The sequence below is a fragment of the Manis javanica genome, chromosome 5 (assembly GCF_040802235.1).
Source record: "Manis javanica isolate MJ-LG chromosome 5, MJ_LKY, whole genome shotgun sequence".
NCBI classification, from domain to species: Eukaryota; Metazoa; Chordata; class Mammalia; order Pholidota; family Manidae; genus Manis; species Manis javanica.
The window spans coordinates 14,251,013-14,274,286 of NC_133160.1; the positions used below are offsets into that span (position 1 = coordinate 14,251,013).

Sequence of the window (23,274 nt, forward strand, 5' to 3'; positions counted from 1 at the left end):
ACCTGGTTTAGTTTCTTTTTCCTGCTCGCATCTCTTCAGGTTTCCCACTGTGGACTAGTCAGTGTGGAAATTCTAAAGAACCAGAAGAAAAGCAAAGATCAGAGCCAGACATACCCTAGGGCGGTAATGGGAGGACAAGTTAACAATATCTATTAACACATTAAATGTGCACATCCTTTGGGTCAGTCAAATACCGAGAACCTTATCTATAGATATGAACACAGAAGTAAAAGTTTTGCTATTGTGTAATAGCAAAAAAAGGAGGAAACACCTTAAATGTCTGTTACTAGGAAAAAGAGTTAAACTGTGGTGTTATCAATACCATGAGAATATTGAGAAACTATGTAGCTATTACAAAGGATGAGATTTTGCTGTACTGACATGGAAAAATGTTCATGCTTTATTGTTAAAAAGTAGTGTAAACTTGTAAATATTACTGCTTTTTAATAAAAAATATAAACATGATTGTTTATGCTTGGAAAAAAGAACTGCATTTGTGTACATACTTTTTTGGGTATCTACATAGAAAAAGGCAAATAGCAATCTATAAACTGTGCTTCTCTCTGGGACTCAGAAACTGGGGGAAAAGGAATTATAGACTTTTACTTTTTACATTAACTATTTTGGTTTTGGTTGACAACTTCAAAAGAGGCATACATCACTTTTATTATCATTACACATATGTCTAAAATTCTGAAATATCAAGAATGAAGGCAACAGATAATTTCAGACAAAGACTGGGCAAGTTTGCGATTTACAGATTACAAAATTAGGAAGTATATTGGTAAATTTAAAGAAGTACTGATTGAGTGAAACAAAGCTGAATGGAGAGATAAAAACAAATTTGACAATATTATATATTTGAAAATTATAACACTGAAGATGGAAGAGAGATCAGAGTGAAAACTTCCTAAGGTCCTTGATCATTCAGGACAAACACAGAAATATTGTTTTACTCAAGACAACATTCCATATTAAAAATTTAAAGGTAAAAACAACAAAATATAGTAACCGAGTGCATAAGCACCAAGCCAGTTAAGCATGATTTAGGGTCAAAAAGTCTAATCATCCAAAAGTGTCTATGTAATTTTAATTAAATTTCAGTAAGAATACCAAGGGTGTTTTTGGAGGAGGGACTAGATAAAATTACTTTAAAGCTCATACAGAATAATAAATACCCAAGAAAATTAGCTAAGAAATAATAAAGAAAATTATAAAAAATAAATAGGGGATTTGTCTTATTAGATAAAAGTTTACTGTGCAGACACTGTAACGAAGAGATATGGTAGTAACATAAGAATAGATAAATAGGTCTATAGACTCTAGAATAGCAAGTTCGGAAATAGATACAATAAAGGAAATTATTTATAACAGAGATGGGATTATAGTGCAAACTAGAAAAGATGGCTTATTTCATAAATGGTGCTGACATATCTAGACCAAAACCTGACCGCTACCTCTCACTATGTGCAAACATAAATTCTAAAGGGATTAATTAAAACCATAAAAATATTAGAACATTTAAGAAAATATTCATATAACTTTGTGGTGGGGAAATTATTCCTAAACAAGGCAAGAAATCTAGACAATATGAAAAGAAAAATAGACAAAATTTTAATAAACAAATAATAGATTGGGAAAAAATATTTGCAATACATATGGAATCCTTAATATATAAATTTATAAGGAGCTCCTACAACTTGTTGAAAAAAAGGCAAACAATTCAAGAAAAAAGGGTGAAGGAACTTCACAGAAGAGGAACATGAAATGGCCAAGTACCTTGAAACAATGTTCCATCTCATAAGTAGTAAAGAACAAACAAATTAAGCAACTACGGGATACCATTTTCCACCACCAGCTTGTTACAAAATAAAACCGAGATGGTGGGTGTCCCAAACTGTTGAATTGGTCACAATGAGCGCAAGTATTACTTTAGCGGAAATTAGTGAAGAAAATAGATACAATAACAAAGAAGCAGAGGAGAGCAGAGACAGAACTGTGGTGAACAGGCAAGCTACCCATCTGTCTTACCATAGGACGGTAGACTGCACTGTTGCTTTTCTTACTTTTATTTTTTGGGTCAAAATAGAACAGCTTTTCCAATCAATCTATCATTTTAATAGTTGGAAAACAATTTTTTTAGAAAGCTTCATGGAGGGAGAAAGTGCACTTTATTTCCTAAACATTTATGCCTTTCATTTAAAAAGGGAGATAAAATCTCGTTTAAAAAAATTCCCCCTTAAAAATCCAAAAGAAGGCTTAAAGCTTTGGCTTGAAACTGCCCTGTTAGGGTGACACGTGGGCTTGTTCGGTGATGTTGACTGCTTTCTGTGCCTCGGTGCCCTTGAGTGTCTTCCTCCCCCAAACCCAATTAAATAGCCAACACTCCGGGGAGCGTCTCTCCGCTGGGAAGGAAAGCCCTGCACAGGCAGCTCAGCAGCTCTGCTCACAAGGTTCTCCTGGCCTCCAAGTACATGCTTTGGCATCTGTATCCAACGGGTCCTGCAATCTAGAGGAACGCAATGGATTGTTTTGCAAACCATTCTTATGGAAGAAGAAAGCAGAGGAAACAGTTTATCCCAGTGGATGAAATAAAAGAGAAAAGCAGAGAACAGCCCTCACAAGCTCCTGAAGGAGAGCTACCGACGCTCAGTCTACCATTGCCCGGTTACCTGGAAAGCATACGCGGCTCTTCCTGGGAATGCTCTGCTCTTAACTTTGGTTATCTCATTGATGATATTTCATCGAAATAATAATGATTCTTCACATTTCTACAGCACTTCCCATTTCACAAAGCACTTTAAGATACTTTTTCTTATTTGATCAGGACCAGGTTAGTTTCATTTCCATTTACAGAGGAAATAAGGCCCAGAGAAGTTAAGGATCTTTGTAGGTCACACCTCAAGTTGGGAACAGAGCTGAGATACAAACTCAGGTCTCCAAACCCCAAGTCCATTAGGAGCTCAGGTCTGAAGTCACAGAGGAAGGGGAACTATAGGCAAGCCTATCAGTAAAAACAGGTTCTTGGGAGTAACAGATTCTTCCTGCCCCTTATGAAAAAATTATAGACTGGGAGTAATATTCTGTGCCACCTCAGAGAGAAACTTTGCGCATATACTAGAAAATAACTGCTGAATAAGGGAAGGAAATCCCCTTTAAAGAAACCATGCTCCTCTCTCTGCCCAACCACATTCTACTCCAATGATGCTAGACCTTTAAAGCCCTGAGAGACAGCATGCTATCCCTATGCCCTCAGGGCCCAGCCCTGCAGCCGGCACAGACTAGAAGCCACTAAATTTCTCAAATCCTTCTTCTTCTTTCAACTCCTCCCACATCCTCTAGTCCTCACCAACATCAGTCATCTCTCCCCTTAACGACTGCCACAGGCCCCTTACCCTGTTCAGCTCTTGACCCCCAATCCATCTCCACAAAGCAAATATCACCCACAAAGTTGTACCCCATCAAGCCTTAGCTCCTGGTATGACTGACTCCTGATCTCTGTTTAAACAACACCTCTTCAAAAGCCTGGCCTGACCACATGCCTCCTCTGTCATCTATCACTGACCCTGTTTATTTCATAGCACCATTGTATGTCCTTGTAAGCTTTGTGTGACGAAGGACCATGCCTGCTTTATGTAATAATGTCCACCTATCACCTTGCCCAGTGCCTGGCAGATATCAAGTGCTCAGTAAATAGTGGCTGAATACATGAAAAATGTATTGAAGTGAATTGAAGGCTCCACTCAAAGGCTACTGTCCCTCCACTTTCTCAGGCACTGTCCCTCTCGCAGGGCACATAATAAACACATGTGTTGGGTTATCTGAGTCTTTTTCCTATTAAGCTGTAAGCTACTTCTAAGGCTTACATACCTTGGTATTTCCCAAGGCACCCTGCACCATGCCCAGCATGTAGAGGGTTCTTCACAGTGAATGAATTCATGCACACATGCAGGAAAGGACAAACAAGGGCTGCAGCTCCCCCTCCCCCAATAAAGGATTCTTCCATCCAGGGGACTGCAGCACAGAACATGAGCATCTTTGAGATACGCAGAGACTGCCCAGGAGAAATGAAAATCAGAGCTCAACTTGAAATGTGGCGGTAGTGTGCAGGTAAGAGAAGTAGCGGGGACAAGCATGTATTGCTAGTGGCAGCTACTTCTACACAGGCAGAAACTTTCTGGTGCCAAACTGGAAATTGTATCAGAGATCTAAAAAAGGTCATGCTCTTTGACCTAGCCATGCCTTATTAAAAATCACAGAAATGAACTCACTGGGTGCTTACTTAAGTATGTTTTTCTGTACTGTCTAACTTTCCTTCCTTGAACATATTCTAATTTGTAATAAAATAGCCCCCTAAAAAACACAAACACAAACCCCATCACAATAAATGTTATAAAAACAAACCAATGGCAAATCCAGTGGTGACTTTGGACTATAAAATCACCCCTCCCTTCGTTTGCTTACTAAACTTGGGATTGCAGGTTCAGGGGCATCTACAGTTGGGGCTCCTGTCATTTGGGAGGCAGAGTTCCTTTTGGAAGCCATGGGGGATAGGAAGGTGCCAGGAGTGAAAGCTTCAGCAGGGCAGCTCTCATTTCTCCTTAATGCAAATGCTGGTGAAGTTCTGAGAATTAGGAAATGGAGAAGTATGGGGGTAACCAACCAGCTCAAGATGAGGACCTCCATCCACTAGATGCTGATCCACTCTGATGATTCATTCACCTGCCTGTCCCCTTATGCACCAAGGACTGCACAAGGTCAGAGCCTGTCCCTTTATCACCTGTTTCTCTAGCCTCATGCTTAGTATCAGTCTGCCCTTGGTGTAATTTAACTGAGCATCAGAGACCACACCTATAACGTACTAAGTGTAATGATTGACCCAGGTTCCTGGGACATAATGAAAATGCATTATCTACCAAACACTTCACTTCTCTAGTGCCTTGAAGGTCCATTATTCAGTTCAGAAAAGCTAAGTTGAAGAATAATTTCTTAGAATACTGAGGAGACTTCTTTTAAATAGAGTTAGAAATGCTAGCTTCTCCCGTAAGTGCAGATGCATTTCAATCTGCACTTCAGAATCACTCACCAAAGTAATGACTCTTTGAAGGAGCGGTACTCAAAGTTGTCATAAGGCATTTCTGAAAGATTTCCAGGAGGTAGTGCACTCAGCCCTGGGTTATGATAAATGACTTGCTTCCAAGAACTTCAGATTTTCCACGCCTGTCTCCACTTCAGAATCACTCTGGCCCCTCGTGAAAACACTCAAAGTTAACTGGGTGAGCTTGGCTTCTTGGCACACTTAGAAAATAACACCTGCCACCTGCTTCTTCCTTGAGTGGCTGGGCCAGGGTTCTCTGGTCCCAGGAGAACAGCACCCACTTCTGCTTTTGGCCTCTGCACCTGCCTGGGTGACAGGAAACGGTGCTGAGGCGTGGTTTAAAGAGCTGGCCCGCCCGTGCCAGGCCCATCACAAGGGCTTCAGCATCAGTGAGTTCCAGGATGATTTCAGCTTCCTCATACAAATGCCATCCCATGCCTGAGGGGGCAGGGCCTGGGCATGCTGGCTAACATTCTTTCTGGAAACCATAAAGCTGCTAATCCCCAGTATGTATTTTTGTGCCAACTAAGTGCATTACAAATTTTGTCTTATTTCACCCTCAAGGACCCTGTAAGGTAGGTATAATTGTGACCCCTACTTTACAGAAGGGAAGCAAGCTCTGTGAGGGGAGGTAATCTGTTCAAGATGTGTCAGTGGGGAGTGAGGAGGGCAGAGCTCTTACCTGCTACCCTCCCCCCAACTTCTCATTGAATCCTAGAATGTCTAAAGTGACAGGGACTGTGGACACCAACTAGCCCAGGGGTAGCAAATGCAAATGCCTACAGGCGCAGAGAGACAGGCAAGAGACTAGAGGGCACAACAGACCAAGAAGTGAATGGCACAGATGGTACTAAACTGTAGAACACACACGCCTAAAGGTATTCAAATTCTAACAAAAGTAAAAACCAAACCAGGTACCTTTCTTGCAGAATATCTCATCACCACCTTAGGAAGAGAGACGACCCTTTTAACTAGACAACTCGAGATCCTGGAGGCTGCGGTGAGGCAGAGGTGGAGGCGCACAGCCCACGGCCACGAGCGGTGCCACAGCAGCAGGAGTCTGCTTTCAAAGGGCTTGGCTGCGGAGGACCATGGCTCTCCAGTGCACCAAGGGGCTTCAAGAGACCTCTGGTTACCAGTGATCTTAGTTCAGCTCTCAAATACTGCATCTTCTGAGGGTTAGGGTCTCTGGTGGCCTTAAAGATAAAGACCCCTTAAATTGCCAAGACCTGGAAACCTGGAAATTCAAAATCCCAGATTTGACACCCTCTTTTGCTTTCTTTGTACTCTGCTCTGGCCGTTCTTTCCCTGAAGCAGTGGAGGCCACATCTAGATGAAATCAAGGAGGGCAAACAGGTTCCTCCCTCTCTTTGGTCAAGCAAGGAACTAAGATGGTGGACTTTAAAGTTAAAATTGAGCACGATGTGTCCTCTCTGCACTTACATGCAGGTTTTCGACCGGGTAATGGGGTTATAGTGATGGACGAGACGAGAGGGTGGACACAGCCCAGCGGAGATACAGGGGACTGAAGTTCTGCCGGTAATCACGTAAGCACATTCAGGTAAACTAGGAAGGAGTTCAGGATAGTATGGGAGCAAGTAGTGGAGATTCACCCTCAGTCCCCGGAGTTAGGAAATAATGACACTGGCTACCTCGTGTTATGTAAAAGGTGAGCACAATGTGGAACCTGGTGCTTATGGGGCGCTCAGTAATGTCGCTCTCTTTTCTCTTCCCTCCCCATCGTGTGTGTGCTTACACGCACACACACACTGAGACTTATTCTCCAGGAACGCCAAACCTGACAAAACTATGACACCTCAGCAGTAGCTTAGTGTTGCCTATTTTATGTCCTCTTCTAATTGACCTATAGGCACCAGTTTTGAGCCTCCCAGGGATGCAGAAAACCAAGGAGACTTGGCTCCTCAAGCCCTCAGGGCTCTCCTCAAAGGGGAAGGAGATATGACGTGGAGCAGGGCAGGCACATGACAAGCACCATGATTAACTTTTCCTGCCTATGATGAAAAATGCCAAGATATAAACAGTACAGTAAGAATTGGAGAGACTCCATCTTAAGGCTAAGATTCCATTTTAAAAGCCAGTGAATCAGGAGGCAAGATTCCTAACATATTCTTTAGTAATCAGACAATAACCCACCCTATCTTAAGGCGGGGCAAGCAGTCTTAACTGATATGTTCTCAGTGCTTGAGGGAAACCACTATCTTGGAAAGGAACCAGAGCAATAAATTCCTTGTGTTAAGTTTATCTTACAGAATTATCTGGAGAACTGACTGTGGACAGTGACATAATGTGTCTCACTGGAGAGAGACATCTTGAGACCACAAGTTAAGCCTACACCCAACAACTCCCGCCACCCCCCCTTGCCCCATTCCTGAAAGCCTTAAAAGACAGAATCCTAAGCCCTTAAGTGCACCTCCTCTCTGACGTTGCCTGCACTCCCTTTTCTTTGAGTGTGTGTACCTTTTAAATAAAGCCTTCTAACTGCTCAACTAATTGCATTTTTTCTCTGCACTCTTCTCTAGTAAGTGTTTTTGTTACTTTGCTATTTCACTCTATTTTCCAGACTTAAGTACAAGTCTTTGCTCTTTCTGTCCTACTCGAGGTAAGTAGGGAGGGGCTACTGAGGTCACTGATTTGGGCTTGCAAGTGTCCGTCACCTGGGTGACCTGGACAGGACTGCAGCTGTACGATCATACTCTTTAGTAGCCTGCCTGAAAATCTCCTTTCTTTGCCTTTGGGAAGTTCTCAAAACATACTCTCCCTCTATCCAGTGCTCGGTGGCTTCCCCAAATCCTGGGGTGGTAGGGACTTAGTTCCCATGCCATGCAGATCCCAGTGGACACTGGATGCCAGGTGACCCTGGCTTCAGGAGTTGGCAAGGGATCTGCTGAGCAGGAGTTCAATGAGCTTCCCTCTCCTCCCTCTGTTCTCTCTTGCTCTCTGCTGCCCGTACGGCTGCTGCCATTCTCTGCTGCTCTTGTTTAATGGATTCCTTGCTTACCTACACTCATCTGACCTGCTTGAGAATTCTTTCTCCTTCAGAGTCAAGAACCCTCCCCCGCCCAGGTTGAGGTTTCACCTGGTGTGCAGGGAGAGAGCTCCCTAGACACAGCTGCCCAGCAACAGATGATGACTCATTTCAAGCTAGTTTTAGAAATAGAGTGATCATCTATCTGGTTGCACCACCTCACTTAGGTACAAAAAAGGAAACAGAGTCCCACAGAGTGTGAAACACTTGCATAGTTTCCTTGAGTGACCCTTCTATTACATGGTGGCTCTTTGTTTTTTAAAGCTGAAGTCTTTCCCCTTTAACTGATTTTTCAACTACTTTTACCTGCTAGCAGGGGAGGCGGGTCACACACAGCAGCTGCAAACTTATCTCAAGCTTACGGGAGAACCCTCACCTCAGGCTCCCACTGCCTGCAGCCTGGGGCGAAAAGGCCCCTCCCTTCCTCTCTGGCACAGTGTCTGGCTCAGTGTAAAATCCTAAGAACAGGCCCCAACAAATAAAAGGATTACACGTTCTGTTTATTTTCTAGGTGTAAACAGCAAATTTTAAAAAGGAAGCAATGACAAGGTCACAAACCAAGTTAAAGACGTTCAATGCCTCTTTCCATCCTGGAGTTCTCCAAGCAGCTACGAGAGCACTGGGGCTGTGTGACGACAGGACGTCACAAAATCTAACCCTATCTGTATCTTACATTAAAATATCAATCTTCTATTTGTAAGAAGGTTAGAGGGAATTTTCACAGACATTTCTCTCTAGAACGTTTTTAATTTTTTTGTACCGACTTTGTCAATTAGAAAAAACTAAAGGTTTTTAAACTAAAACTAAAAACCTTAAAAACTAAATAAAAAAACCAAAGGCTTTACAAACACCAATTTCTAAGGAAGGACTTATTTCTTCACCTATATTTGAGGTAAAACACTGCTTTTAAAGCTCTCAATAATCTGTCCAAGTTCTTGGGGTATAAAAGTAAAACAGCATTTGAACGGAGTCCATCTGTGACACTAGAGCTCAGACTCTAGCCTGAGGCGGTTTCAGACAAAGCCATAATTTTCAGAGCAATAATAATCATGACATAAAAATAGACACTTTGGGACCAACAGGCTAGAAAGCGAGCAGAGCTCTCCAGAGAGTACCGCCTCCAAGCTCTGGTCTCCCTGGGGGTGGGGGCAGTGGCGGAGAATAAAGTTCTACTTACAAGAGCAGAGAGTTTCTTCAAAGTCGTGTGGTCCTCAGTGACAAGTGAAGGTAGTATTTATGCCTCCCTTTGGAGGGGAAGATTAGCAGACCAGGCCGGTGGGTGTAGGCTGGACTCTCTGGCCCTTTCTCTCTCCCTCTCCGAGTCTCCCAAGTGAAAAGCACTTCGAGGTTTTAGTGGGTGTTTCCCATGTCTCGGGCCAAGTAAGTCCCCATTTGTTGTAACCCAATGCTCGGCCTGATGATGTCAACCACTCAGCTCCCTTGCTCAGTTTCCACCTCTTAGTCCACGGGAGAGATCCATTTCCTTTGGACAATGAGCCGGGGGCTGTAGCTGCATCCCAGGCCCGGCACAATTGCCCAACATCCTTCCTTCGATTTTCAACACTGCAGCCTTGGTGACAAAAGGCTTCCTATCCACTCACTGGGCTCCCGGCGTAAATCCCTATGCCTTGTCATCACTGCTGACTGTGGGCTACCTAATCTGGTTCGCTTTGCTGTGTTATAATTCACTTCCTTGGTGTATAATGTACTAGTTAGGGTGGATATCTGCACCCCACCTCCAGCTCTTTGTTCCTGCTCAACTTTCCAAGTTGTTTAATTTCTCCATAGTTTCCTAGGCGCATACTGGACGCAGTGTGTGAGTCTGTCCTTCACTTAGGGGACAGGAACATGCCCACACGACAGGCTCAGAACAAGCACTGGACCGTTGCCTGGGAACTGGGTTCCAGTCGTGGTCAGCCACATTCCTAACTGAATGAATAGCCTCAAGCAAGTCACCCCTCTCTCCCTGGACCTCAGTTTCCCCAACAATAAAACCATGGTTTTGCTGTCTTCAACTTCTGAAATTCAGTGACCGAGGAGCTTATCAACAAACATAACCTGAGGAATTTTACCACAGGCTGGCTGACCACATGCCTGAGGGAGGAAGGACCCTGGAGGGGGGCAGAGGCCACGGCTCAATGCCCTGTATAGAGGCGCTGAACTGTTTCTCTGGGAGAAAACCCCAAAGAATTTGTTGAACAAGTCCTAGGGGGGCATGGCAAGAAGCAGCATCAACTGCTAGATAAGACAGAGAAGCAAGAGAATGTAGCTGTCCTCAGGCACTAACAGGGAAGGGCAGCGGCTACAAGAGACAGTAACCATCTCTTCCATTTGTCCAGTGCTTGATGGGGAAGACAATTAAAACCCCTCTACTGTTTACACTGGGAAGCAGCCTGACATGTATAGTGATTACGCATTACTCTGGGAGCCAGACATGTGGATCTGAGCTCTGTACGACCGATCTTCTCTGACCTTGGCTTTTGTTTTTGTTAATTATAAAATAGGGTAGCAGGGCCTTCATTGTAGGGCTGTGAGAATTAAATAACACAGATAAGGAAACTGAAAGTATTTGGCACATACTAAGTGTTCGCAGGTGGTCATTGTGGTACATAATCTCATATGATTCTCATGTTAGGAGAATTGGGGACCCAGGGAATGCATTAATAATCTCCTTTTCCTGGATAGGAAAATGAAACAGAGATGTGAAGTGACATACCCAAGGTCACACAGCTCAGGATGAAAGGGCCAGATGTGGGAACTGGGTCTTTTAAGTCCTCCTTAGGCCAGCACACATGCCGCACACATGCTAATGCTACCTAAAATGTTTACTCCACCAAGCCTGGTCCTTATTTCCAAATAGGATCATTTCTGTTTAGAAAGACAGAGCAAAGCTTAATTAAAACAAAAGGGGAAGAGGTGGGAGGGAAAGTTTTCCTGGGTTTAGCCAGGTTGGGGCAAGGAGAGTGAGTCAGTCTGCTGCCCAGAGGAACCCCTTTGGGCCACCAGGTAAGCTGGAGGTGCTTATCTACTTTGCTTTCAAATACTGTGTGGCCTGAAGCAAGTCTGGGCTTCAATCATCCCTCCCCCAGAGGCAGATCTGATTTGTCTTACAGCTACCCGGATGGGAGGTTGGGACTGAAGTTCTACCGGGAAAGAAGCAGCTTTTTACAGGTGGGGGTAAGGCTGCAGTAGTTTGTGACTAAACAAGAATTTCCATTAGTTCTCAGAAAACTTTGATGCTAATCAGGAGAGACCCAAGCAAACAGGCTATACGTTAAGAAGGAGTCTGCCAATCTACACAGGCTTTTGCATGAGTTAGTGTGGGACTAGGTGGAATAAAAAGAATGCCAGCCTGGTCACCCAGGGAGAGCAGCAGTTAACAGCTCAGAGGGACCTGCATTTACTTCCTGTCCCTGGACCTTCTAGCTGTATGACCTTGGGCAAGTTACCCTGTTGTGCCTTGGTTTCCCCATACAAGATTAGAAGAATAATAGCATTTACCCTTCAAGGTTTTTGTGTGAAGTGCGTGCCTGGGATATGCTACACAGTAAAAAATATTTACAAAAATAAACTGCAACATCCTAAAGACATTATGTTCTAATTCTGACTCAGTATCACCATCCTCTGCCCTGAGGATGATGTGACCATGAGTGAAAAATGTCCCGAATGTCGGGAAGCTGGCAAAGGGCCCGGTATTTCTCTAGAAGTCGGGATGAGGAAGGAGCAAAGCCCATTGACAGCTGTCAGGCATCTTCTCAGCATCAACACTCTTGGCTTGGAGGAACTGGAGGCTGGGACCATTGTGTGGCTATGACTTAAGTGGGCGTCAGGAAATGAAGCAGGGCTCTTGACTGGTCAGTTTACTGACATCACCCTCAGTGCTTTGAATCAGGTTTGTTTCTTAAACAAAATAATAGTAAGGAGCCTGTTCATAAAAACAAAGACTGTTATTTTCTTCAACAAGTATTTTGTAACCCCTGCCTTGCAGACTGAGTAACTGTACATCTGAGACAGAATCCAGGGCGAGAGAACTCTGACAACACATCACACTCGTTTTGCCTTCTGACAACGGTAGACACACTAAGCTGCAGACTTTGGCCACACTCTGTACTGAACACTTGATGATATCTTTACAACCAGGGGCAGGAGACACTATTAATCTTCTCATCTTCTGGTTGTGGAAACGGATGCGTGCAGAGGCTGACCAACTTGTTTGAAGGTTCCCCAGAATAAGTGACAGAGCCTATGCCCCAAGCCAGGACTGTCTGATGCCAGGCCTGTATTCCTAAGTCCTTGACTCTAGTGCCTTTTAAAGGGTTTCCCTGAAGGAAAGCTGGAAGCTTTTCCCAGCCAGCAGTGTGGGCTCCATTCGAGGATACAGCAATCCTTGGCTGCCTCGGAGACCAGAACTAAGCTGAAAGGCTCAGCCCCTTCACCACAAGGCTACCCTGAATTCCCAGCCCTTCATCCCCTGTCTGGAAGGGGTCTCTCCCTCCGAATTTCCTTAGTGCTTTATCTGTTTCTACCACTAAAATCTGAGCTTCTTAAGGAAAAGATCTGTGTCTAATTTATAAGCATTTTGTACGTATTATGAGAACTTATTAAAATAAGGAAATGCCACAAGTAATAAAAACTTATTGAATGTTTACCATATGCCAGATAATATTCTAACTGCTTCATATGAATCAACTCATTTTAACCCCACAAGGATCCTGAGGTAGGTATACTATTGGCTCCACTTGACACAGGAAGAAATTCCAGACACCGATCAATTGAATAACTTGTTTAGCTAGTAATAGACAGATATCTGTTGAAAGGAGTGTATGAATGAATAAAATCTGGCTACCATTACCAACCTCCTAGTCCAAATAGTTGCTATAAAATGCAATTCGCTTTTTTCCCCCTATTGAAGGTGGGTTTCAGTTGTCCTGGCATTTCAAACTCACTTATTCACTATGCCACACTGCTAGCAAGTCCCCATTTTTTCTAGACATAATTGAGAAGCATATTGACTAATAATAAATGTAGATTTTATTTTCTTTCCAATTATAACCATAATTGTTTAATGTAGAAAATAGGAAAATACAGAAGAGCAAGAAAAGAGGGTGGGAAATCATCTATTATCCTACCTCCCAGAAGTAACCAGTTAACCTCCTGGGGTATGGACCCAGAAAGAACCACATCTATACTCAAAACAATGTTTGAAATCACAACTAAGTCACTCAGGGCAGAGAGGAGTCAACTCCACCAAAGAAATGTTTGAGATAGATATGTGTGTGTCTGTAAACATACATGTGTGTGTACACACACACGAACACACACACACACATTTTTTTAATTTTGGAGTACACCTGGCTGCTTTGCCTATAGCGTTTGATGTCCTGAGGCTCCACCTTCTGGTCCTCCTCAGCCTGCCGCTGATGCAGGGGGCCTGATGGAAAGCTGCAGGAGAAGCGAGCCAGATCTCAGTGAGCGCGCACCTAGAAAACGGGTACTTTCGCAGGACACCACACTACCCCTCCCTGACTCTTTTCAGACTGCGTCCCACCAACAAGAGAAAGGTTTCAGATTGGGGCAGTTTTGGGAGAGATGGGATCTCCACTCTTGAATTAATTTTAACCAATCTTAATACATTCATTTTTACAGCTGAAAAGAATATGTGGTCTCATTTTGAAGGTGAGGAATGCCAGGCCCAGAGAAGGCAGGGGATTTCCTGAGGCTGCACAGCCTGGTGCTCTAACAGCAGGAAGACCTGCTCTGGGTTTGAGGCTTTCTCTTGCCACTGCACTTTGAAATACAAACCTGACTGGCCTCTCCCTCTTGTTTTGGTTAACTCCTACTCGATAATCAGATCTCAGATTAAATGTCACTTCCTTATGGAGGTCTTGCCTCTAATGAAGTTAGCTCCACCATGGCTGTATGGGCCTATTTCCCCTCTTGTAAACCTTTACATTACTGTAAATACGTGTTCTGTGTTTCTCTGCTAGACTGTAAGCTCCATCAGGTCAATAGCATGTCTCCCTTGTTCACTGGTACACGATAGGAAACTCAATAAATATTTCCTAAACACACACACACACGTTGGGTAGTCCAGGTTGGGGTAAAGCAATAGCAAGCTTAAAAGAAAAGATATCATGTCTTTTAAACTACAAATTAGGCTTCTTCCCTTGGGGGAGAATCATTAGAGAACAAGGGATTTCATTTCAAATAATTTCTCAAAGATAGAAAGGTTCTTAGAGGCGTGATCACAGAAGATAAAGTTAAGAACACAAGGACAAGAAAGCACCACTGGAAATGTGGAAGCCCAGGGAGGCTCTGGGCCTGGAGAGGGCGAGTAAGAAGAGGATTGAGGAGGAGGCCTGATAATCAGGGGAACCACCAAAGGTCCTCTGCCGGTCAGCTCCCCACTCCCACCTGCAGCCCACAGAGTTGGGAAGCTCTGCAGAACCACAGGCAAATAGGAGGCTCTTCACATAAATTGAAAGATCCGCCTGGGGTAAGCTAGGCCTTCTAGTAAGAGATTGGCATCCTTATTCTGATTTTCGAAGGACCTTTAGTCTAACCGCTGCTCAGGTATCCTAAAGTCAAGTGCACCTTTCAGCATGGTACAGAGAGCTTCTAGAAACTTTCCAGGCAGGGGTGAGGACTTTGGGGCAAATAACCAATTCCAGAGGAAACCCAGGCCTGTCTCCTAAAAGAAGGATTTTATTACTGATTACAAATGGCAAAAAAAAAAAAAGCATCACAGGGTATCTAAGGAAAACTAACATGACAGAGACTAAAATAGAAAATTGACTTCATAATGGAAAAGAAAATTCAGAAAAATATAAGGCTTTTAAAAAATTCTGGTCTTCAGAGAGATTGTGCATCCATAAAACATAAAATAAGCTGACAAAACTGGGCTCTTAAAATGAGCACTGAAAGTGAATATGGAAATTAATAATTCAGTAGGACTGGAAAATAAGAAAAGGAAATCTTTCAAATGATAGGAAACAAATATTCACAGGATAAAAAAGGATCTTGATCTACAACAATAATCCAGGAAGTTCAATGTCAGAATAGGAATTCCAAAAAAGGAATAGAAAGGAAAAAAAGGACAATAGAAAATTGCCCAAGAAATTATGAGGGAAATTTCCCGGAGCGGAAGGAAGACCGCATCTTCAAGCCAAAGTTTAAAAAGTGCCGAGAAGGATGAAGAGAGATCATCCCTGGATGTAGTCCCCCTACCCTTTCAAAATTTGAAAGGAAAAAAATCCTGCAAGTTTCTAGAGAGACAGACAGTTTCAAATGAAAAGAATTAGACTGGTAATAGACCTTTTTTTTTTAGTGATAAAGAACTTTTTTTTTTATAGTTGATAGGTAACAGACTTCCTACTATCAACACTGGGTGCCTGAAGACAGTGGAACAATGTTTTCTAAAGGAAAAGTTCTAAAGGAAAATTATTTGGAACCTAGAACTTAAATATAGGCAAAATGAAGACATTTTTAGACACACACAGAACAATTTCTCTCTCATGCACTGTTTTCTCAGTAAACTGGAGAACATATACTTCACCTAAACAAGGTTCTAAGCTAAAAGGTAGTATTTGAAAAACAGGGATCTACTAAGAGAGGTGAAAGGAACGCCCGTGTTGATGATGAAAGTAGTCCGAGGACCTCCAGTCTGCTTAGAGCAGGGGGGCGGGCAGCTCCAGGAAACAGACCTGACGAGTCCTTCACAGGTTTGCCGAAAACCATCCTGAAAGTCTACGAGACAGTGTGGAAAGACTCAGCAATAAGGAACGTGCAAACTGAGCATATTAAAGAAGCTACTATAATGTCCAGGGGAAAAAAGTCATACAGCAAGGAAAAATAATCAGAATCTCACTGGTTCAAAAGTAAATAATATTTACACTGTCATAACACTGATAAATACCAATTTAACCAAAAAACTGTGATATTGGGAGAAAAGGGTAAAGAGGAGGAGTGTGTGGGGGGCTGTGGTGTTTATAAACAGCTAAAGCCTCATGTGCCACCCCAGGAGGTCAACAGGTAACATCTAAAACTGATGAATAAAGACAGAGCAGTATGATAGTGTGCGGTCTTTGTCTGGATCTGATCTGAACCAAAAATATGAGTTAATTGGGAGATCTCTGCTGGTAATAAGGGCTTACTAATTATTTTATCTGTAACAATGGTAGTGTAGTTATGTTAAAAAAAGGACTCCTTATTCTCTTAGAGATATATGCTGAAGTATTTACTGATGAAATGATATGATGTCTAGAATCTATCCCAAAATTATCTAGCAGCATGGGGAAAAACGGCTATGGGCATGATGACACAAGGTTGGTCAGGGTTCTTGAAGCAGGGTAATGGGTGGTACATGTTGATTCATTATACTATTCTCTCTAGTATTGCATATGCTTAAAAATTTTCACAGTAAATGTTTTTTTTTTTAAAGAGAGAGCTGTATCAGCATATTATTTAGATAGATGGAGATAAATACTAGCAAAAACAGCGAAGAGGACCGCAGGTGTATGCTCTTGGGGGCAGGACAGGAGGGAGGGGAAAGAAAAGGTGGAGGTAGGGGACAGCTGTTTTTTAGTGTAAGCTTATAATGATATCTGATCTTAAAAAGAACAAAGCAAACCTATGCGCATGTGCCATTTTGACAAAACCAAAATTAATTTTTTAAAAATTATGATGTAATATTATTTAGAAAAAATGGAGGTAGCCACCAGGAGAGCTAAAAACATAAAAATTATATGGTTCCCTCAGATGAGGAGGTAAGCAGGAAACTGGTGTCTTTTTTGACTTATGGATTTTTTTTAAATGTTCGTAAAATTTGATGTTCATGTATTACTGTCATTTAAAAAATGTTATCTATTTTTATCCATTATTGTCATCAGCTTTTAGCAGGGCCTTTTGCTAATCTCAACATTACAAATTCAATCTGTTTCCCCAGGTGAAGAATCCTAAGTCACCCCGAGTGAAGTACCACCACATTCACTGTAATCACAACAGTATTGCCTCTTAGCTATTGCCTACCGCTTGTCGGGGCTTCACATGTTATTTCTCAGCTTCAATGACATCCCGGCAAGGCAGGTATGGATATCCCCATTTTATAGATGAAACGACTGAGGCTGAGATTCACTTGAGGTCACAGAGTAAAAGCCAGCTTTGTGGGACTCTTTCCATTAATCCACCTCTCCATTACAGTCCATTAGTTTAGTAGAGTCCAGAAAGTACTTTGACATAAATTTTCTCATTGATTCCATGAAACAAGAGAGACAGGATTATCCTTATTTGACAGATGAAGAAACTAAAGCTAAGAAAAGTTAGGTAATTTATCCAAGAATCTCGGTTTCTCTTTAATCCTTTTTTTTTTTTTGAGAGGGCATCTCTCATATTTATTGATCAAATGGTTGTTAACAACAATAAAATTCTGTATAGGGGACTTAATGCACAATCATTAGTCAACCCCAAGCCTAATTCTCAACAGTCTCCAATCTTCTGAAGCATAATGAACAAGTTCTTACATGGTGAACAAGTTCTTACATAGTGAATAAGTTCTTACATGGCGAACAGTGCAAGGGCAGTCATATCACAGAAACTTTCGGTTTTGATCATGCATCATTCCCTTTAATCTTTAATCCAGGGCTTTTCTATCATCTCCATCATCTGTCCCCTCAACAACAAAATGTCATATTATTCATAACCTCCTCATAGGCATTTTATGTAAGAGTCACTGTAAATGAATGCAGCTGAAGCAGGAATTTTAAAAAGACTTATTTTTTCCAAAGGAAATATAGTAACAAACCATGGAATGTCCTCAGTTGCTCTAATGTCAGCGTTTTGTTTGAGTTCTCAAACGGGCTCTTGAAATGTCAGCCGCTTGCCTTCCTGGCAAACAGCAAATCAGCCGCGGGCCTAGCGAGCCTGCAGCAGTTCCAACAACCGAGCCACCCTTGCTGGCTCCAAAAGAAAGGACTGAGCCGTGCATCTTCTGCCCTAACAAGCGACTGTGTCTCCTAAACCTCCTTGAGTCCACAGCCATGTGGCCCCAGGGATCTGCACACCGGCCAGAAATCTTAGGTTGGTGCTACCGGAGAGCAGAGGCAAGTTTGCAAAGCTGTACGACAGGCTGGGTCGGGGCGGGAACCGAACCTGATGGGCCTGAATATCTAGCCCCCAGTCACCTCAAGCCCTGGGCTGCTGCTGGCTCTGCCTGGCAAAGAAGCCACCTACAAATTGGGCACAAGTGCCGTGAGTTTGGTTTAAGATGCTGCTCCCTGGCTGTTCTGGCATCCGAACAATGGCTAAGCAGCAGCTGGGGGAAGAAGCTGTTTACTTAAATTCAAACTATTTATAGCCCCAGCAATCTGCACATATTTGGATGACAAATCTCGGCTTCAAGGGAGCAGTGCTTTGCTCCTGGACAATTTCACCAAACACATTCCCTGAACTCTACGGCACCCCCGGACCCCCATGCTAAAACACGTTAACCTTAGGACATTTTATTTAAGTTGCTGAGTTTTAAAAGAACATAAAAAGAAATCATGTTTTAATAACAAATGACTTTTAATCCATTTGTCTATGAGTTTAAACTACATAGTATCATTTTCTTTAAGACTTGAATCAGACATTAAATTCTAATTCATGTGTATTTTATACAAAATACAAAGAAGTAAAAATAGTACCTGAATGAGGTTTAGAATTTAACATGTACTATATCGTTGTAAAGATGCTGAGCTCTGCTCAAAACCTACAAAAGCCATGTTTCTTAAGATAGTTTACATAGGATGATTTTAAGGCTTTCCAGAACAGAACTGCAAACATATAATCACATACCCATTGTCAACAAATAAGAGGTCTTACTACCACTAATTGTGGGGCAGAAGCAGTTGTAGCGCCCAGTGCTCAGCACCGCCCCCTTGCCCCCACCGGGTGCCATACAGGAGAAGGGTTTGACTAACAAAAAGATGTGCAGAGGCTTCTGCACAGTCATACCTTACAGAAGGTATATATCCTTGCCAACAAATTTGTTCGGAAAAACCCCCTACCTCTAAAAGCTGCCTTGCTTTTATAGCAAAAGCAGTGCTCATCAGCCATCTCTCCTGAGCTAGGCTTTGCCTAATTTAAAGGTTAAAGGTGGTTGTTAATCAACGTCTATATTGACTGAAATGTTGGGGGCCTCCAGTCCGGTTGCACAACACAGGCAGGACCTGACAGAGAAAAAAGACGGTACGTGAGCAGAAAGGTTTATAGTATGAGGGGTGGTGCTGGACAATTAAGGGACTCCTCAAAGGGACACACTCGTTTTCTTATCTTTTCACCCTGCTACCAAAGCTCGTTACAAGACCAACAGAAACATCTCCAAGGTAATCTTTCCATTAACTTCACTTTTTAAAATCAGGAGAAAAGTGCTGAAGAGAATGAAGGAAAGAAGCATATCTATACACAAAGGGAATGTAAATTATTTCATACATTTTTTGCAGATCAATTTGTAATATTTGACCAATATATGACCCAAAATTTTAATGCATGTAATTTTGATCCCATGATTCTGCTTCCAGGACTTTAAAGAATATCCTTGTTGTTGAGACCTTAGCAAAAATGTCATCTCTTGAGAAGGACTTTCCCAACCCACCCCACCTAAGGTAACCACCCATGTACCTATCACATCACTTTCTTTTAATTGTCTGCACAACACTAGCTTTCTTGTTCATTAATTTGTTTGCTGTATATCTTTCACTGATATCCCCACCTCCGAAATTAAAATGTGAGACTTACAAGAGCAGGGACCCAATCTGTCTAATAAGCTGCTCTTCCTGTTCTGGATGCTAACCAGAGATGTCACGTGCATTATCTCATTTTAATTCTCACAGCCACATGAGGTTTTTATTATCATCCTGTTTTAGAGATGAGCAAACTGAGACTAGTTTAAGGCTAGTTGGGTGGCCAGCAAGCGGCAGGTGGAATATGAACACTGGTATGTATGACAACGAAGCTGTGATATAATGAGCATTAAGAAATACTTATTTAGTCATTCTTATGATCCAATATATATTTCCCAGGTATATTTAGTCTCCATCCACAGTTACCCAAAACACTTAAGTCTTAAAGGTGAAACAGGTGTTTTGTCATGTTAATGAGAGACTTTTAAACCGCCACCCAAATGGGGGTTGGAAGTTGAATCAGCCAATGGCCAATAATTTAGTCAATCATGACTACGCTGCGAAGCCCTCACAAAACCCATGAGAAGAGCTCATTCTCTTTCGCTGGCTCGCTCTCCTCTGTGCTCTCTGCTGGCTGGCTCTGCTCAGTTGAATCCTGCCTCTTGGGGGGAGAGAGCTTCTATGTCTGGGGAACCAGAATGCCTCCATGTGCCACAGAGCCAGACCTCAAGCTCCATGAAGACAGAAGCTCCTTTATTTGGGACCTTGCCCTATGTCTCTCTTCATCTGGCTGTTAACTTGTATCCTTTATTAAACCAGTAAACATGTTTTCCTGAGTTCCCTGAACTGCTCTAGCAAATTAATTGAATCTAAGGGGAAGGTCGTGGGAACTTCCAATCTGTAGCTGGTAGGTCAGAAGCACAGGTAACTGCCTGGGGCTTGCAACCTGGGGTCTGGAGTAGGGGGGTGGAAGGCAGTCTTGTAGGAGAGTCTTTAATATGGGAACCAGAATTCAGCCTCCAACCCCCTACTGGTGTTCAAAAATTGCTTGGTGTAAGTATGTGTGGGAAGACCCCCTCTCACATACCTACACACATTGGAATTGGGTCTGGGTACCCAAAAGAACTTAATACTACTATTGCTGCTGTGTATATTATACATATATGTAGGGAAGAAATACACCATTGCATTTGGTGTCAGAGATGTGACAGAAGCCCATGCTATTAACTACCTCTCCCAAAATGAACCAAAAGTTTCAGCATGCACACTTTTTGACCAAGCAATTCTAGTTTGGGAAATTAATTACATGGAGATAACCAGGCAAGAACACATAGTTAGATACATCTGTACTTATTGCAGATTGCTTATAATAGCAAGTATTGACAATATGTTTAGGCAACTCACCAGTTAAACCTCAGGTTGAACTTTGGGTAAGGGAACCCCCCCCATCTCAGAGACACTGTGAAGGTATAGTGACACAACACACTGTACCTGGCTCACAGTCAGTGTTTTTTGTTGATAGTGCAACATGCATTTCAAATCCCTGGCAGGATACATGATATACCAAACTGTTAACAGAGGCTACCTCCGGGCAGTGGGATTACAGGGATTTCACTTAATTTGTTAAATTTTTGTTTACTTCCATTTGTTCTAATTTTTATAAATTGCATGTTAATGATATAATCATCAAAAACAAATCTATTACTTTTTTTTAAAAAGAGGGTGGAGAATATAAAGTTGGAGGAACTTAAACAGAGGAAGAAACTCAGCTCACAGGTCAGTGAGGGAAACTAGTAGATCTCATAATAAAAATGTTCTTCCTTTTTTGTTCTATGTAAAAACAAGATCTTTAATGTGCTTATAGGTCCTATCCCATTGCAGGGACCCACATTCACAGTGAAGTGAAGAATATAGACCTACAGAATTTAAGTTGGCTTTGTGAAATTTGAGAAGATGGTAAAATGTATATACAAAAAGAAAAGAGCTTTCTTTCTAAACATATCTGCCTTCTAATGAGACATGTTCCTGTCAATGGAAAGCCCTTTTGGAACCTTTTTGGGTTCAGCCATGCAAAAAATAACAGAAATAAAAGTTGAAGGTTGCCAAGCATCTCTGCACATGAAGCAAGAACTGGAATTCCAGGGGAAGTTTGGGAGGAAGAAAAGAAAGGGAAGGAGCCAGGAGCCAGGAAGATGGCAGAAGTCTGGATTTCCTGCCACGTGACCCCTTCCTGCGATTACCAAAGGACCGGCACAGCTGACACATTTACGGATGCCTTTGCTGAGTGCGTTTTTTGTTCTTGATGGAAACCAGGAAGAGAATGAGTTTCAGTTCTGAGCTGACAGGCTGAGAAACAGAAAAAGAAGGCAGAGATGACCAGGAGAACATAAGTCACATCTTCACCCCCAAGGATTCTAGAATCCTGGCGAGACTTTAGACTTCTATAGGGCATGAAACAAGAGGTCAAGATGATCAAATCTAGATCTTAAAGTGCTAACACGTCTGGGCTATAAGTAGTTTATTTATCAAGTGGGATCAAGGAACAAATTGATATCTTTGGGTGCATGAAGTAAGTTTACTAGAACATTCCACACCACTGAGAAGCTTTCCACAATTTGTGCAGCGATTCCTACTCATTTTAGGTCACATATTCCTTTGGGAATGTAATGAAAGCTAAGATCCTGCTCTTCAGCAAATGTGTATCTTCAAACGAATAATTTCAAGGGGTCTGTGGAACCCCTGAAGGCCATCTTTGGATCCATAACAGGACCACAGACCAAGTTCAAGAACTCTTGCTCTAGGGAAACCACAACAGTGTTGATGGACACTGCTTGTTGTGGACAGTGGGTATCACAAGCCACCTGCAGTTTATGCAGAAGGCGTAAGAACAGTGCCAACGTACATTCATTTATAAACACTTGTTGGAGACCTAATATACCAGGTCCTGAAGATAATTAAATGGTGTGGGGTAAGTCAGACGGTACATTTCACACTAACCTCGCCCCTCAACTTCCTTTTTGGCTCCAGGACTAATTACAAATGAAACAGGTGGGAATGACTGACATGAATACTGAGTACAAGCAGGAAAGCATAAAGAGGCCATGACAGTGGGCCATTTTAAATAGCTAGACTGCTCCTCTGTGAACTTTTTGACTTCCCTCTGTGTCTGCGTAAAAATATCTCCAAAAAACATAAGAACTTGTTTCTTTAATAAACAGTAACCATGGATTTCTTTTTAATGTCACTTGAAGAAAAAGGAATTAAAAAATTAAAAGATTCTACTGAAAAACTCATCTATGCTAAGAGAAGCCTGCAATCCATACTGCTGGTTTGCATTGTCAGATCAGGAAATACTTATTCACTCTGAAATAATAATAATGTCTGATATTTGTATTATGTAGGGATTTTTGACATAGATTGTCTCATTACTTATGCAACACATCACATTGTAAGTGCTTATATTCTCATTTAGT

The 23,274-nt window shown here is 42.2% G+C and overlaps 1 protein-coding gene across 4 annotated transcripts in view; it reads right to left on the minus strand.

Moving 5' to 3' along the window:
- Nucleotides 1–23,274, minus strand: part of PKIG (cAMP-dependent protein kinase inhibitor gamma) — a 75,984-nt gene that overhangs the window by 19,178 nt on the left and 33,532 nt on the right. For 2 of the 4 annotated variants that reach the window (XM_037012745.2, XM_037012744.2), the window contains exon 2: nt 3–72. The gene's annotated coding sequence lies outside the window, so the exon portion shown is untranslated. Of the gene's footprint in view, nt 1–2; nt 73–5,086; nt 5,265–9,321; nt 9,614–23,274 lie in introns of those variants that run through there. The other 2 variants (XM_017677795.3, XM_017677796.3) reach the window with 2 other exon arrangements.